Raw genomic sequence first — 18139 nt, forward strand, 5'->3', positions numbered from 1 at the left:
CACCTGCAAGGCTGGAGATCCTGGTTCGATTCCTGGGTCAGGAAGATCCCCTGGAGAAGGGATAAACTACCCTCTCCAGTATTCTTGGGCTTCTCTGGTGGCTCAGACAGTAAAGAATCTGCCTGCAATGCAGGAGACCTGGGTTCAGTCCCTGGGCTGGGAAGATACCTTGGAGGAGGGCATGGCAACCCATTCCAGTGTTCTTGCCTGGAGAATTCCATAGACAGAGGGGTTTGGTGGGCTACATGACTGAGCAACTAAGCAAAGCACAGCATATATATTTAAGGGGCTGGAAAAAGCAAGAGGCACAAAAGAAGAAGCTAGACAGATGGGAGGGGAACCAGAAGACTAAATTAAGAACAAATAGGAAAAGAGAAGATTTCAAGAAGTGGGAGGAAGAAATAGAAAGCACTGAATGATGCTGATTAGGGAGGACGATTAAAAAAAAAAAAAAATAGGGCTTCCCTGGTGACTCAGAGGTTAAAGTGTCTGCCTGCAATGCGGGAGACCTGGGTTCGATCCCTGGGTCAGGAAGATCCCCTGGAGAAGGAAATGGCAACCCACTCCAGTATTCTCGCCTGAAGAATCCCATGGGCAGAGGAGCCTGGTGGGCTACAGCCCACAGGGTTGCAAAGAGTCAGACATAACTGAGCGACTTCACTTTCTTTTCACTTTCACTTTCATAAAGAAAATATGGTAATAGGTAAAGTAATGTCTCTGAGGAGATGGGAGGAGAATGATGTAAAATAGCCAGGATTATCCTCAGACAACTGAATGGAGGAATCCAGTGAAGGAAGGTTGGAAAATCAATTTGTGAAGGTGATAGCAGAAAGTGGCCTGATCAGATTCACATTTTTGAAATGATCATTCTGACTGCAGTGCTAAGGGAGTGAAAGTGAAAAGGTCTCCAGCATTGCAGGTGGTTTCTTTACTAGCTGAGCCACAAGGGAAGCCTGTGAAGGGGTTGGAGGGTGCCAAAATGAGTGGAATTTTGACCACTTGGGAGAGTGTTACAATTATTCCAGGTTAAAGGTGATTGTGACTTAGAAAAGGTGATGATGGAGAGAGGAGTGACTGCCTGAGAGATATTTAGAAACAAATTTGAGAATCTTGTTGATAAGTAGAACTTCCTCTATGTGACACCCACCTGATGAGGTCAGCAGGCTGATGATTATTGCATCTCTAAATACGGATTCCATAGTCACATTTACATGTTAACAACATACAACCTACACACGAACAACATGAATTTTCCTCCATATTAAGAAGAAATAGAACACCCACAGTGAGGAAAAATAGTCCTGATTTTTCTAATAGGTATTAGAGTGTTATCTGAATTTGACAGCAAAATTCACAGACTTCGTAGCTTTCTGTGCTTTGTCATTGAGTCCACAAGCTAATGATCAATGTCACCATTTATTCTAGAATAAGGAATAAGCACCCAACCAAATCAGAGGGCTGAGTAACGGCTCTCAGTAATATTCTCATCAGAATTCATTTTGGCATCAAACTAAGTTCCCTAGACAAATTACCAAGTTTTACACATAAATTCTTGTTCTCCATATTTCTCTCAGCCAAAGCTTTACTTTAAATTTCTTTCCTGTTTTTCTTCTCTCCCATAAAATGAGTGCCAGTACTTTCACCTCAAAGTGCCTCCTCTATTTTATTGTCTTATAACAAATTCTCCTCAGCATCCAGTAGCATATTTTGCACTGAGAATGAAGTTGGGGGGAAAAATCATTAGATTTTAAGCTCTTTGTGGGAGTTTTTTGTCTATCTTTTTTCTTCCAAAATATCCCTAAAATCTATCAATGTTTAGTAAATAATTGTTGATTAAGTAATAAATATATGAATGAATGAATAAAGTTAGTTTAAATAATATTTCCTTAGATCAGACTTCTCTGTCCCCTATAATAAGTCATATTTCTTTATTCTGAATCAATGTCACTTAAGAAATTGTAAGTGTAACAAGGACATTCTGACCCTCTTTTTTTCTTCCTAAAAGCCAGAAATAAAACCCCTGTTGAAAGGCACCATCCCTGTACCAGGAAGAAGGAAAACATCTTATCACAGGGAATTTGGGGCTGAGAGATCTATTCAAACAAACCTTGTTAAACTCACCCTTATGTTCCTAGTTACTCCTTCACCATTTACTCCTGCTAGGTCAAATCCCTTTGTCTTAAATTCTTCACAAATGTTTCTTTGTCTAAAAAATATAAAAGCTTCCTGGTCACTTCTGTGGGTCTTCACTCTCTTTTGAAGGCTCTCATAGGGCTTCCCTCATAGCTCAGTTGGTAAAGAATCTGCCTGCAATGCAGGAGACCCTGGTTCGATTCCTGGGTCAGGAAGAACCGCTGGAGAAGGGATAGGCTACCCACTCCAGTATTATCGGGCTTCCCTTGTGGCTCAGCTTGTAAAGAATCTGCCTGCAATGTGAGAGACCTGGGTTTGATCCCTGGGTTGGGAAGATACCCTGGAGAAGGGAAGGGCTACCCACTATAGTATTCTGGCCTGGAGAATTCCAGAGACTGTATGGACTCACAAAGAGTCGGACACAACTCCACGACTTTCACTTTCATAGATACTTAAAAGTTAATAAATTTGCATGCTTTTCTCCTGTTAATCCATTTCATGTTAGTTTAATTCTTAGACAGAGCCAGAGACTCAAAAAGGATTGTTGTTCAGTGCCAAAGTCATGCCCAACTCTTTGCCACCCCATGGACTGCAGCAAGCCAGGCTTCTCCATCCTTCACTATCTCCTAGAATTTGTTCAGACTCATGTCCATTGAGTTGGTGACACCATCCAATCATCTCATCCTCTGTTGTCCCCTTCTCTTCTGATCTTTAATCTTTCCCAGCATCAGGATCCTTTCCAATGAGTCGGCTCAATACTTAGGCTCATCAGGTAGCCTAAGTATTGGAACTTCAGCTTCTGCATCACTCCTTCCAATAAATATTCACGGTTGATTTCCTTTAGATTGATTGGTTTGATCTCCTTGCTGTCCAAGGGACTCTTAAGAGTCTTCTCCAAAGAAGACAGAGGAGCAATTTTTCTCCCCTACATTCCTACTGATCACTTTTATAAGCCCCCATTTTTCTCCTTCTAGCACTATTCACAATTGTAATTGAGCAATTAAGTGGGTAACAGGTTATTTAACTGAATTTCCTAGCATACTCTTACCTCCAAAATAGCAATGATCATGCTGTCTTATTCACTGCTGTCTCCCTGGTGCCAAATACCGTGATGGCACACAGAAATAGAACAATTGATTTCGGTTGCCAGATTTAAAAAATGATAAATCAAATAATCAAAAGACATAAAGTCTGTTAGATAAGAGAAGGAATTTGCAAGTTTAGATGCACCCTGATTTTGCAGTTAGTTGAGGGAATGGAGGCCCAGAGAAGTTAAGTGATTTGCTCAGTGTTTCATAGCTAATAAGTAGTCAGAGCTGTATTTCATTCCCAGTTCTCTCCAACTCTGTAGCTTGTGCTTTGAAATGGAAACACTATGCCATGCTGCACCATTTAAGCTATGATATATTCATTTAAAGCACCAGAGATCGCATTTTTGTAAGAAAAAGAGTTTGTAGTATGAGATGAATCAATCAGCCATATGGAAGGAAGGGAAAAAGAACAGGCTGAAAAGCTTCCTTTCACTTTGTACAATATGAATTGTCACAGGAATCAAATTTGGCACATACTGTAAAGAAGAGGGGAAAAAATTATTCCACATTGGATGTAAAATGTGACTTGCATTTTGTCTGTGTTCTTGAAATCCTGAAGAGGATACCAAAAGACTTGTGGAGTTGAGGGCATAATGTTTTGATGATAGGCTTTTTATGCACTTATCTCCAGGCACTGAGATGAGGACCCGAAAAATTAAAGCTGACCTCAGACATAATGAATATATTAAATGATGAAGCAGCTGGTCAGGGTCAGGCAGCCTCCTTGAAACAGAGTGGATGTGTCTCAGGACTTCAAGTCTCCAGACAGAGGCAGGGGCAAGGAAATGGCCTCTTTGGCCGTAAAATATATACATCTGTTCTTCTCCTGTCACTTCCCTTTGAGGTTGTTTCCCATGCCTTCAGCAACATCCTAGGTTCACAGCCAGATTCTAAAACTTGCTAATTAGACCTGAGGTCTAACAGCAGTGATCAAGTCTCCACCTGGGGCTGGCACCCAATTCTAACAATATCAAGTAGATAATGGAGTTTATGGACTGTTAATGATTAAATCAATCTAACCTATCACATTCAAATTCCATAGATTGTCACTTTTCACGGACCTCTGAAGCACAGCCCTTTGCTACTCTAGAATATCAAGTTCTGACCTTCTGTGCGTGTATGTTAGTCACTTAGTTGTGCCTGACTCTTTGCGACCCCACAAATTGTAGCCTGCCAGGCTTCTCTGTCCATTGAATTCTCCAGGTAAGAATACTGGAGTGTATTGCCACTCCCTTCTCCAGAGGATCTTCCTGACCCAGGGATCAAATTCTGGTCTCCTGCATCGCAGGCAGATTCTTTACCCTTTGAACTACAGGGAAGTCTTGACCTTCTAAAAGGCCCTAACCACAGAATTTCAGAATTTGAAGACATTTCATATATCACGAGTAAAATACTGGGTTGGCCAAAAAATTAGTTCTGGTTTTTCTATATACTGTCATGGGAAAACCCAAAGGAACTTTTTGGCCAACCCAATACATAGCAGGTGGCACAGTGGTAAAGAATCCACCTGATAATGCAGGAGACACAAGAGATATGGGTTAAGCCCCCGGGTTGGAAAGATCCTCTGGAGAAGGATAGGGCATCCTACTCCAGTATTCTTGCCTGGAAAATTCCATGGACAGAGGAGCCTGGCGGGCTCATGGATCACAAACAGTGGGACGTGACTGAGCATGCAGGCAAGGTATACACAACACGTGCATTAATCATCTTGAAAACTTTTGTCTTAAAGACTCAGCTAGCCTGTGTTGCAATTCTGTGGTGGGGAATCACTGCCTCATGAGGCAGCCTCATTCCACTGTTGGACAGAACAAATCATTAGAAAAATCTTCCATCATTGGCTTCCCTGTATTCTCCACTCTTGTGCCTTCCTCTCCTCTCCAGAACTGCATACACCTTTTTATCTACATTGTCAGCCGTGTTGGAAAGAATACAGCATATTAAAAAGAGCTCTAGAATCTTACAAACTTGAACTCAAATGATAATTCTGGAACTTAGAAATACTTCAGTTCAGTTCAGTCTCTCAGTCGTGTCTGACTCTTTGCGATCCCATGAACCGCAGCACGCCAGGCCTCCCAGTCCATTACCAACTCCCGGAGTTCACCCAAACCCATGTCCATTGAATCAGTGGTGCCACCGAACCATCTCATCCTCTGTCATCCCCTTCTCCTCCTGCCCTCAATCTTTCCCAGCATCAGGGTCTTTTCAAATGAATCAGCTCTTCACATCAGGTGGCCAAAGTATTGGAGTTACAGCTTCAACATCAGTCCTTCCAATGAACACCCAGGACTGATCTCCTTTAGGATGGACTGGTTGGATCTCCTTGCAGTCCAAGGGACTCTCAAGAGTCTTCTCCAACACCACAGTTCAAAAGCATCAATTCTTTGGTGCTCCGCTTTCTTTACAGTCCAACTCTCACATCCATACATGACCACTGGAAAAATCATAGCCTTGACTAGGTGGACCTTTAAATGCAATTTCTTCACCTATATAAGGGAGACAACACCTCATGGAATTTCTGTAAGAATTAAATGTGTTACATGCTACTCAGGGCCAAAGGGGAGAGTCCAGTGTAAAGAGCACAGACTCTGGAACAAGCATGGTTGATGAGAAACTTGGCACCAACACTTACTAGATATGTGACCTTGAGCAAGTTACATAAATATTTAGTCTCATCTTTCTCATTTGCATAATAGCTATATGGAAAATCACCTTGCCTATCTTCATGCCCTTCTATCTTAGAGGAATATCATCCACTAGGACCTCAGATTCTTCCACTGAATCCTGTGTATTTGGTCCAGAAATAATAGCCAGCAAAAGATTGGCAAAACACATAGTCTCTTAGTCACCATGGTCTGAAGCTATCACTCATCTCTTCTCACAGCCCATTGGTTAGAGCTAGCAACCTGCTACATCTGAACAGAAAACTTGGAAAATAAAGGATAGTGGTTTTCCAGGAAGAAAGAGAGTTTAATGAGTATATAGTAATGTCTCTGCTGAAAGCTCTAAGAAAGTGCCCAACAAACAGAGTCTCCCAGTGAGTGGGTTATCACTATAACTACACTAGGAGATATCAGCAATTAGAGCAATTATGATGATTGTTGTTGTTGTTTAGACCCTAAATCATGTCTGACTCTTTTGCAACCCTATTAACTGTAGCCCTCCCAGGCTCCTCTGTCCATGGGGCTCTCCAGGCAAGCATACTGGAGTGGGTTGCCATTTCCTTCTTCAGGGGTCTGCCCAGCCAAGGGACTGAACCCACATTTCCTGCACTGGTAGTTGGATTTTTACCGCTGAGTCACCTGGAAAGCCCAATTATGAGGGTAAGAACCCGTATTACTTAAAAAGTGATCACATTTGCTGAGCAAAGTGTTCTTGCTTTTTCCAGTGGTTCTTAAAATATCATGATTAAGGGTCTTTTACTGGATCTTAGGCTTCATGCTTGCTCCTGGGCAATGCAGAATATATACCTCTCAGCTCAGAGAGTGCACAGAATATAAACATATGTCAACTGGTTCCACTTTGCATATCTTTTTCTCCAGCTCATGTTCTCCCTGAATCTGTGTCTTGTTAGCTCAGACTTATCTTCAGGGTATGCCATTGATCAGGGACTGTCAACTGTAAATTTTGATCCATGGGTAAGAAAAGAAAACCTTAGTAGATCTAAACCTGGATTTTTAGAACAGAATAGAAAAAATTTAGAGTTGCTGTTATGCTTAAATGTGTTTGTATATGTAAAGCATTTAGAATGTTAACTTTGCCCTTATTATAAAATTTATTTGTGAATAATATTGTATTCATTGATGATAATAATTCATTAGTTGCTATATCAACTTAATGTTTTCAATATCACATAATTTAATACATGAGCATATACAATCTCATGTACCTACTTCTCATCATGGACTACTCTCTGAAAACTAAGAAAACAAAAGTATACATTAATACCTCTGGGCCTGTCTAGATAATAGAAAGTAATTCATGTCAAGCAAATAATCAGTCTTATTAATGAGCCCTAAACCAATGAGGTGTGTTGTTTTGGAAGTAACAAATAGAACATAAAGGGAAAACAGATGAAAAAGAAAGGGGGAAAAGGATGGAATAACTTGCCTCCAACTGTGGCTGAAAAAGGCAATGACATGTTATAGCAAAAGAAGATCTATAATACATGCAATTCATATTTCATAAAAGAAGATAACAGAAGGAAGGGTGGGAAGAAAGGATTAAGGTCCAATATCTTAGGATAGAAGGAAGTGATCCAGAATCAACCCCTTTTTAAATAGAAGACTCCAGGCACCAGGAAACCTGACCCGTGAGGAAAGGACTGTTATCCCTGTGTCTGAAAGGTCAGCCTTCAGATCTCCTCTGAGAAACAGGAAATTACTAGAAATGAATACCCTATCCAAAGAATAAAAGTTTCTGCATTTTCATTGCAAAGTATACAACCATATAACACTAACTTAAAGTTGGAGACAATCTTATAAAGGGAGAAAATTCTCACATAGCTATGACATGAATGAAACTTGAAGACATATACTATGTGAAACGAGTCACAAAAGGACAGATATTGCTGGTTCTACTTATGTGAGGTACTGGAGTAAGTCAGACTCATAGAGGTAGAAAGTTGAAGAATGGTTGCCAAGGTTTGGGGGTGGGAAACTAAAGAGTTGGTGCTTAATGGGTAGAAAGTTTCTCTTTGGAAAGATGAGAAAAGTTCTAGCAATGGATAGTGGTAGGGGTTGCTTGCCCAACAATGTAAATGTGCATTGTATTACTGAACTCTACATTTGAAAATTGTTAAAATGACACAATTCATCACAATAGGAAAGAAAATGATAAGTGTGCATGCTTCACACTTCAGTGAAGTAGGTACTGTTTTCTGGAGCTTTCCTGGTGGCTCAGTGGTAAAGAATCTGCCTGCAATGCAGGAGATGCAGGTTCAATCCCTGGGTCGGGAAGATCCCCCGGAGCAGGAAATGGCAACCCACTCTGGTGTTCTTGCCTGGGAAATCCCATGGGCAGAGGAGCCTGACCCCATAACAGTCCAAGGGGTCACAAATGAGTTGGACATGACTTAGCAACAGCTAAACAACAATTGCTTTGTGACACCATTACCTCATATACACGTGTACTTCGTCATGAAGTAAATGTGCTTCTTACTGGGGGTCAAGGCTTTTTGAAAAAGCCACTATGCCAGAGAAAAGCTACCAAAACCACAAAACAAAACCCATATACTATTTCCCCAAGCAGCATTGCCCTTGCTGAATCTAAGATTCTTAATTAACTGTTGCATTTGGAGCCCCAGAAATAGTCCCAGCAGTGTATACAAACACCCATGCTCTCTTCCCGCACGCACATCACGCTCCACTTACTGAAATCACTGCATGCTCTTACATCCCTTCCTTTTCTCCTGCTCACTTTCTGCCATCTTTCCAGGGCCAAGTTGGACATCTTTTTTTCTGAGAGCTCTCCTTAATATCACCTCTGACCATGACTAGAGAAAAACATACTTCTCCATCCAAGCATTTATTTTGCTATCTGCAATGCGTGTTTAATTTTCTATATCCCTCACTCAGTTATGAACTCTAAGAAGAAAGGGTTTATCTGCTCACTGCTAATTTTCCAGGATTTATCACAATTATTATTAAGTGTTTAACAATCATCAGTGAATGAATAAATGGTGACTGAATATGGAGGCAGCACTACCTCACTAACAATCTCATTAACAATATCAAAATATATAACATGTACTGTTAGGTAGCCTAGATAAACACTGATTTCATCCCTATGTTTTAGTTCCCTATGGTCTATTCTCAAGAGACAAGGGAATAATATAGACATTAATTTCCTAGTTATTTATATGGCCCCACTTCCAATGCGACAGTAAGGAGCTTAGAGTTAAAGGAAAGTATGCAATAAGCTCATGAAAGCAAAGAAAACTTTAAAGAAATGAAACATGATTATGAGAGTTTATCTCATGGTGAAATTGAGCTCCACTTTAGTTCTGTGTTTTGTGGAACCACAGATGTCTGAAATTCACAGATGTACCTGAAAACTCCTAGCCCCCTGAAACCATTAATAGCTCCTTTGAAGGTGTTATTTGTACAAATGCATATTTAAAAGGAGGTAGTTTTCTAGACTGCAGACCCTGGCAATGAAGCCTTGTCGTGTTGCTCTTACCTTCTTCCTGGCATCTCTCTTCTCCCTCTTCTGGCCTCCAAATCTACCAAAATTGAGAGACACACCACTCTATGCTTCCGTTCACCAGCTCTCAGTTTTCTGGAGAGGAGGCTCATCTGAGAGAAATTGGAAGCAGGCAGGTAAAAGGCCAATCTTTGCACTTTTTGTTTTTCCCATGTTGAACTAACTTTCAGCCAGATATATATATACATATATAATATATATTAATATAAAATTATATTAAATATATACCACTCTCATATATGCACAATTTAAAAAGTATTAATATAAAATTATATATATAATGTAAAATAATACCTACTTCACTGAAGAGTGAGGTATTCATTGTTTCTAATCTTTTTCTTTTTTATTGTGATAAAAATACATAACAGGAAATGTACCATTTTAATCCTGTCATCTATCTCTATATATATATCCACACACATATGTAGCAGTCTACTATAATATTTAGTCTACTGCTACTTCTACTGGATACTCCATACTCTAAAGGGGACGTAAGAGAATAAATATAAACATTGGATCATTATTTATTCTCACTGTGGAATAAACCTCTCATGGTTATTTGAAGTGCAATTTGGTTCTCTAATGCCATTCTCCACATCACATTTAGTATCTTCTGCTAACACAGGAAGTTAATTTGCTTTTCCTGCACCCAAGATATTGATGAATATTTATGAAAATGGGCTTTCAGACCACCCTGCAGCATATCATCAATAAACAGCTGACTATCGACAAAACTGCCATTGAACCAAAACTCAGAATATCTGCCCCTCCAGGAAATTCTAACTTTGACAATGTAAAGTGAAAATCAGAAACTAACAGTGGCTTTTACAATTGGCAAGTCACTATCAAATACTCCTATGGGACCCCAGAACTCCCAAGGCCCTTAGAATCAAATGAATTACCTTAATGTTAAAGTCCCTTTTTCTATCCAGCCTTGCATATCCATACTCTAGACTTGAAAGAATACTATAATTAGATGTGAAAATTTACTCATGACATAAGTTTTCAGGTACCATGCCCCCCAAAATATAAAAAGTACATTCCTCAAAATCTGTAGGAATATTATCTAACTAAAAAACTGACAATGGAGTTCAAACAAGAAATCTATATTTTTGAAACAGGAAGAATAGAATAGAACACTAATAAGAACATCATACCCACTGATGTAAGTGGCCAATGACTTTCTGGTACCAAAGATGCAATGCATGGGCAAGAGGGCAAGGTCCAGGATTCTGGGACCAGGTAACCAGAGCTGTGCACCTCCAAAGAGCCAGAGGTAGGACAGGGGCTACACCAGGGAGGAGGTACTGAAATGGAGGAACAAGAGAATTTTGCACTTCTGATATCTCTGCCCAGAATGTCTTTCTCTTGCACCATTACATGACTTTCTTTTATATTCTTCAGTTCTCAGTATAAACGGTAACTTCCTCAGAAAAGCCTTATCTGGACACCCGTCTTTATATATATTCTCAGTATCCCAGACAGTTTTGATTACATTTCCAGCTTATATTTTACGGTTCTTATGTATCTTAAATTATCTTAATTTGGATTTTACTTGTACTTATTTCTCTCTCTTCAGATAGAACGTAAGTTTCATAAGACCAGGGGCCTTCTCTGTGTTCCCTACAGCCCAGAATATGACTGAATGAAGAAAAGGTTCAGGATACTTGTGACATGAATGAATGAATGATGGAATGCATTCATACTTGCCTCATTCAAACTTTGACATGCATATTACATACATATTCCACTGCCTCTCAGATTTGCCTTTATTATACATTTCCTCCCAATAGGAGATAGTGTAATATAACTATTTCTCTCTAAAAGAGCTAGACTCCCTTGTCATGAAGGATGCCCTATCGCTGTGCAAAGCCTCATTTAATCCTCATAATGCTCTGTGAGAGTGGTATTATGAACCTACATCAGGGGTAAGGAAACTCACAAGTGGTACATAAACTGAGATTCTGACTCCAAATCCCTTGCTTTTTCTTCCAAATGAAATTCTGAGTCTCTTGGTATCTATGGTGCTGAAATGAAAGAGACATCAATACTGGTAGTTTTGCTAATCTTCTTTTTGTTTCGTTTTCTTTTACCTGGTTTTCATGACTGCAAGAGGTAGGGAGGGGGGTGTGTGTGTGTGTGTGTGTGTGTGTGTGTGTGTGTGCAGTGTGTGAGAAAAAGAGAAAGAGAGAGAATAGATTCTGTGTGAGTCCCCAACATTCATCACATCCCCTAAAATTAATCAGCTAAAATGTTCCAACTCTTAATTTCTTACCCTAGGTCAGAGCAGCATATCTGGAAGAACACTGACTTTGAAGATAGAAAACATAAATTCTACAGTATATCTCCTCCTCTGACTTACTTCACTTAGTATACACTCTCAAGATCCATCCATGTTGCTGCAAATGGCATTATTTCATTCCTCTTAATGGCTGAGTAATATTCCAAATCATAAGGCATCCCTTATATGTGGAATCTAAAAGGAAACCATTCAAATGAAGTTAAAAAACAGAAACAGACTCACAGACTTTGACAATGAGCTTATGGTTGCCAGGAAGAAGGATGGGGGAAGGGATAGTTAGGGAGTTTGGGATGGACACATACACACTGCTATATTTAAAATGGATAACTGATAAGGACCTATTGAATAGAACATGGAACTCTGCTCAGTGTTATGTGGCAGCCTGGATGGGAGGGAAGCTTGGAGGAGTATGGATACATGTACTTATATGACTGGTCCTTTCCCTGTTCTTAAACTATTATATCATTGTTAATCAAATATACCCCAATACAAAATAGAAATTTTAAAAAAAAGAAAACATAAATTCTAATATTAACATCAGTGTAGCTTTAGGTAAATTACTTACACTTTCTAAATTTCAGTTTTCCTATCTCTAAAATGAGAATAATAATATTATTTAACCTAATAGAGTTGTTATGAGGCATAAATAAGATTATATATCTAAAACTGTTAAAAATGTATTGGGCCTCTAAGATTCCTGAAAAGTTTCTTTCCCTCTTCCTTACTTAGATTCTATTTTTCCTTTTCATTATTCTAAATATAGCACATATAAGGATTAGTTATTGTTTATGCCTTTCTATATTTACTCAAGTAAATAATAAATATTTTGTTTTCACCAATCACTTTTTTGTATCTCATAAACCAAATTTAAGCTATTATTGGTGTTAGATATCTATTTAATTATTTTATTCTTTGACCCATTCCTCCTGATAATTCATAAATATAGACGTAATCTCTCTGTGGTTGTGATATTTTTCTAGCTACAACTCTAACTGAACTTAAAAAGAATTATAGAGTCCTAAAATTTAGAAAGAAACTTAGAGGTCATTAGTTTCAAAGGCCAGCTGAATAAAACTTGCCTGGGGATCTTGGTAAAAATAAAGATATTACAACTCAGCCCCATAGATTCTGATTTAGTAGGTGTGGAAAAATACCCAGAAATTAGTACTTTTAAGAAGCTTCCCCAGTATTCTGACATACAGCCAAGTTCGAGAAGCAATGAAATATAGACTAGCAGCTTCCAAATGTTGTTAAATCAGTGAAAGCATTTTTCACTTCTTTTCTTAGAACTTTAGTGTGTAAAATTAATAAAAGTAGAATTCTTCTAATTAAACAGGAAGATGAAAACCTTGACTGCACCCCCTTCTCCATGGTTCCCAAGGACGGCTAAGAAACATCCCTAACGAGTTTGGAAACTATTGATCTAGACCAAAGCTTCCAAAATATTACCAATATATGGTCATTCAGGTTCAATTTGAAAGCTCCCAATGATGTAAAATATTTTTATAAATGGTCTTTACAACTGAGAGGTACAGTTATTTCTTATTTGCTAGCAATATGTTGCTCCCCTAGACTTCAGGCTTGTGTACTGACATAATTCAATAGCTCAATTGAGCATAAAACTAAAAATCTCTCTGGGATGAACAAAAAACTTGCTCTTTCCTCTCATCTCTACCTCCTGGTGTTCTAATCACCTTTTCTGTCTCCTTCTTAATTCTTTTTTAATTCTCCTTTCTTTTCTTCCCAGTTAGTCATGGTGGTGGTGGTTTAGTTGCTAAGTCATGTTTGACTCTTGCAACGCCATGGGATGTAGCCCTCTGTCCATGGGATTTCCCAGGCAAGAATCCTGGAGTGGGATATCATTTCCTTTTCTAGGGGATCTTCCCAATCCAGAGACTGAACCCAGGTCTCCTACACCTCGGGCAGATTCTTTACCAACTGAGCCACCAGGGAAGCCCCAGTTAGTCATAATATAACCAAAAACAAACAAACAAACAAACAAACAAAAGAAACAGCATCCAGAAGGTCAAAATGTTAAAAAAAATTTTTTTTTCATTTTCATGTTAAATGAAAAGATAGGAAATCTATCTCTTTGATAAGAAGAAAATAGTAAGCTAGCTTTTTTGTGTCTTGTGATACAGTTTGGACATATCACAAAGATTTTTAAATTTCTGCTTACTCCACAGCACAAACTCACAAAAATATTTTTTAGCATCAATCCCATATCCAGCCATTTGCTAGCACTGGACACATAAAGGTGAGTATGATTCAGATTCTGCCCTCCATCCACTAACAAATTTAAAAAGGAAACGAACACACAGACAATTGTAATATAAACAGTGTTCAATTCAGTTCAGTCGCTCAGTCATGTTTGACTCTGCAACACCATGGATTGCAGCATGCCAGGTTTCCCTTTTCCTCACCAACTCCCTGGAGAAGGAAATGGCAACCCACTCCAGTATTCTTGCCTAGAGAATCCTGTGCACAGAGGAGCCTTGTGGGCTGCTGTCCATAGGGTCGCGCAGAGTTGGACACAGCTGAAGCAACTTAGCATGCATGATGCATTGGAGAGGGAAATGGCAACCCACTCCAGGATTCTTGCCTGGAGACTCCCAGGGACAGAGAAGCCTGGTGGGCTGTTGTCTATGGGGTCACACAGGGTCGGACATGACTGAAGTGACCTAGCAGCAGCACCACCACCACCAACTCCCAGAACTTGCTCAAACTCATGTCCATCGAGTCAGCGATGCCATCCAACCATCTCATCCTCTGTCATCCTCTTGTCCTCCTGCCTTCAATCTTTCCCAGCATCAGGGTCTTTTCCAGTGAGTCAGTTCTTCACATCAGGTGACCAAATTATTGGAGTTTCAGCTTCAGCATCAGTCCTTCCAATGGATATTCAGGACTGATTTCCTTTAGGATGGACTGGTTGGGTCTCCTTGCAGTCCAAGGGACTCTCAAGAGTCTTCTCCAATACCACAGTTCAAAAGCATCAATTCTTCAACACTCAGCTTTCTTTATAGTCCAACTCTCACATCCATACATGACTACTAGAAAAACCATAGCTTTGACTAGATGGACCTTTGTTGACAAAGTAATGTCCCTGCTTTTAGGTTGCTTTTCTTCCAAGGAGCAAGCATCTTTTAATTTCATGGCTACAGTCACCATCTGCAGTGATTTTGAAGCCCCCAAAAATAAAGTCTCTCACTGTTTCCATTGTTTCCTCATCTATTTGCCATGAGGTGATGGGACTGGATGCCATGATCTTAGTCTTCTGAATGTTGAGTGTTAAGCCAACTTTTTCACTCTCCTCTTTCATTTTCATCAAGAGACTCTTTAGTTCTTCCTCATTTTTTGTCATAAGGATGGTGTCAAAAACAATGTGTTAAGTGCCAAAAAGACATAATAGGAGCAAAAAAGGAGAAGGTAACTAGCTACAGTGGTTAAGAGCTATTTGAATTGGTCCAAGAAGAATTAACAAAACCAGATGAAGCAGAAAGGGAAGGAAGAGAAAGAATAGATAAGTAAAATCATACAAAATAGTTTTTCTCAATGTTGAAAAATAAAAAAGAAATGAAATAGTTGGAATTTTACCAAAACAGTTATGAGGAACACAAGATCTCTGAGAAATCTCTGTTGTTCCCAAATGTGAATTCTAAATAAACCTGAGCTTTGAAAGACAACCAATGTAATTTCACCCACATCATGACTGAAGAGATATCTATTAAGATCAGCAGCATAAACTTTTGTTAAGGAATCTGTGGGGTGTGATATGATGGGGTAAGAATTACTATTTGTTATTATTAAGCTTATAAAACTATTTAGCTTTTTAATCTGTGTATACAAAACAATTATAGAAGAGCACAGTATAACATAACAGATTTAATTCTCCTTTAGAACAATAAAAAATAATCCTTTGGATCAGCACACCTGTATGTTGGCAAATCAGCTTTACCACCACCTTCTTTCAAAATGCCTTCTACATTGCAGAGGACACACTGAAAACTATGTTTCCCAACATCCTCTTCCTTCTCCTATAGATTCCAACATTTCCATTCCTTATAGATGGAGATCCTTCATGCAAAAATTGAAATGCTAAAGAAAAGTAGATCATCATTTCTTAGCAGAAGTTGCAGCCAAATGCCTGGGCAAAAAGCTGTCATGAAGTTTGGAACAGATTTCATGGGGTCTTAAGAATCATACACAATAGTGCTACAAACTGAGATTTAGTGGGAGCTCTTGCTTGTTGTTCCATTGCTAAGTCCTGTCCAGCTCTGCGATCCCAGGGACTGCAGCACGCCAGGCTTCCCAGTCCTTCACTATCTCCCAGAGTTTGCTCAAATGAATGTCCATTGAGTCAATGATACCATCCATCCATCTCATCCTCTCTCACCCACTTCTCCTCTTGTCTTCAATCTTCCCCAGCATCAGGGTCTTTTCCAATGAGTCAGGTCTTTGCATCAGGTGGACAAAATAACTGGAGCTTCAGCTTTAGCATCAGTCCTTCTGATGAATATTCAGGGTTGATTTCCTTTAGGATTGACTGGTTTGATCTCCTTACTATCTGAAGGACTCTCAAGAGTCTTATCTAGCACCCCAATTTGAAAGCATTAATTTTTTGGTACTCAACCTTCTTTATGGTCCAAATCTAACAACTGTACATGACTACTGGAAAAACCACAGCTTTGACTATACAGACCTTTGTCAGCAGAGTGATGTCTCTGCTTTTTAATATGCTGTTCGTCATGGCTTTTCTTCCAAGAAGCAAGCTACTTTTAATTTCATGGCTGCAGTCACCATCAGAAGTGATTTTGGAGAACAAGAAAGTAAAATCTGCCACTGTTCCCATTTTTCCCCATCCATTTGCCATGAAGTGATGGGGCTGGATACCACAGTCTTAGTATTTTGAGTGCTGAGTTTTAAGCCAGCTTCTTCACTCTCCTCTTTCACCTTCATCAAGAAGCTCTTTAGTTCCTCTTTGCTTTCTTCCATTGGAGTGGTATCATCTGCACATCTGAGGTTGTTGATATTTCTCCCAGCAACCTTGATTACAGCTTGTCCTTCATCCAGCCCGGCATTTCACATGATGTACTCTGCATAGAAGTTAAAAATGCAGGGTGACACTATACAGCCATGACGTACTCCTTTCCTAATTTTGAATCAGTCTGTTGTTTCATGTCCAGTTCTAACTGTTGCTTCTTGACCTGCATACAGATTTCTCTCAGAAGGCAGGTCGGGTGGTCTGGTATTCCCATCTCTTTGAAAATTTTCCAGAGTTTGTTGTGATCCACACAATCGAAGGCTTTACCATAGTTAAAGAAGCAGACATAGATGTTTTTCTGGAATTTCCTTGCTTTTTCTATGATCCAACAGATGTTGGCAATTTGATCTCTGGTTCCTCTGCCTTTTCTAAATCCAGCTTGTACATCTGGAAGTTCTCAGTTCACATAGTGTTGAAGGCCTAGCTTGAAGGATTTTGAGCATTACCTTGCTAGCGTGTGAAAGGAGCACAGTGGTACAGCAGTCTGAACATTATTTGGCATTGCCCTTCTTTGGGACTGGAATGAAAATTGATCTTTTCTAGTCCTGTGGCCACTGCTGAGTTTTTCAAATTGTCTGGCATATTGAATGCAGCACTTTAACAGCATCATCCTTTATGACTTGAAACACCTCAGCTGGAATTCCATCAACTCCCCTAGCTCTATTCATACTAATACTTCCTAAGGTCCACTTGATTTCACACTACAGGATGTCTGGCTCTAAGTGAGTGACCACAACATCATGGTTATCTGGGTCATTAAATCCTTTTTGGTACAGTTCTGTGTATTTATTGCCACCTCTTCTTAATCTCTTCTGCTTCTGTTAGGCCCTTTTGTTTTCTGTCCTTTATTGTACCCATCTTTGCTTGAAATGTTCCCTTGGCATCTCTAATCTTCTTGAAGAGATCTCTAGTTTTTCCCATTCTATTATTTTCCTCTGTTTCTTTGTACTGTTCATTTAAGAAGGCTTTCTTATCTCTTCTTGCTATTCTTTTGAACTCTGCATTCAATTGGGTATATTTTTCTTTCTCCTTTGCATTCGCTTCTCTTCTTTTCTCAGTTATTTGTAAGACATTGTCAGACAACCAACCATTTTGCCTTTTTGCATTTATTTTTCTTTGGGGTGGTTTTTGTCACTGCCTCCTGTAAATGTTATGAACCTCCATTCATAATTCTTCAAGCATTCTATCAGATCTAATTCCTTGAATCTATCTGTTACTTCTGCCATATAATCATAAAGAATTTGATTTATGTCACATCTGAATGGCCTAGTCATTTTCCCTACTTTCTTCAATTAAATCTGAATTTTGTAATAAGGAGCTCATGATCTGAGCCACAGTCAACTCCTGATCGAGTTTCTGCTGACTATATAG

This window comes from Capra hircus, chromosome 3 (assembly GCF_001704415.2).
Source record: "Capra hircus breed San Clemente chromosome 3, ASM170441v1, whole genome shotgun sequence".
Classification (NCBI taxonomy): Eukaryota; Metazoa; Chordata; class Mammalia; order Artiodactyla; family Bovidae; genus Capra; species Capra hircus.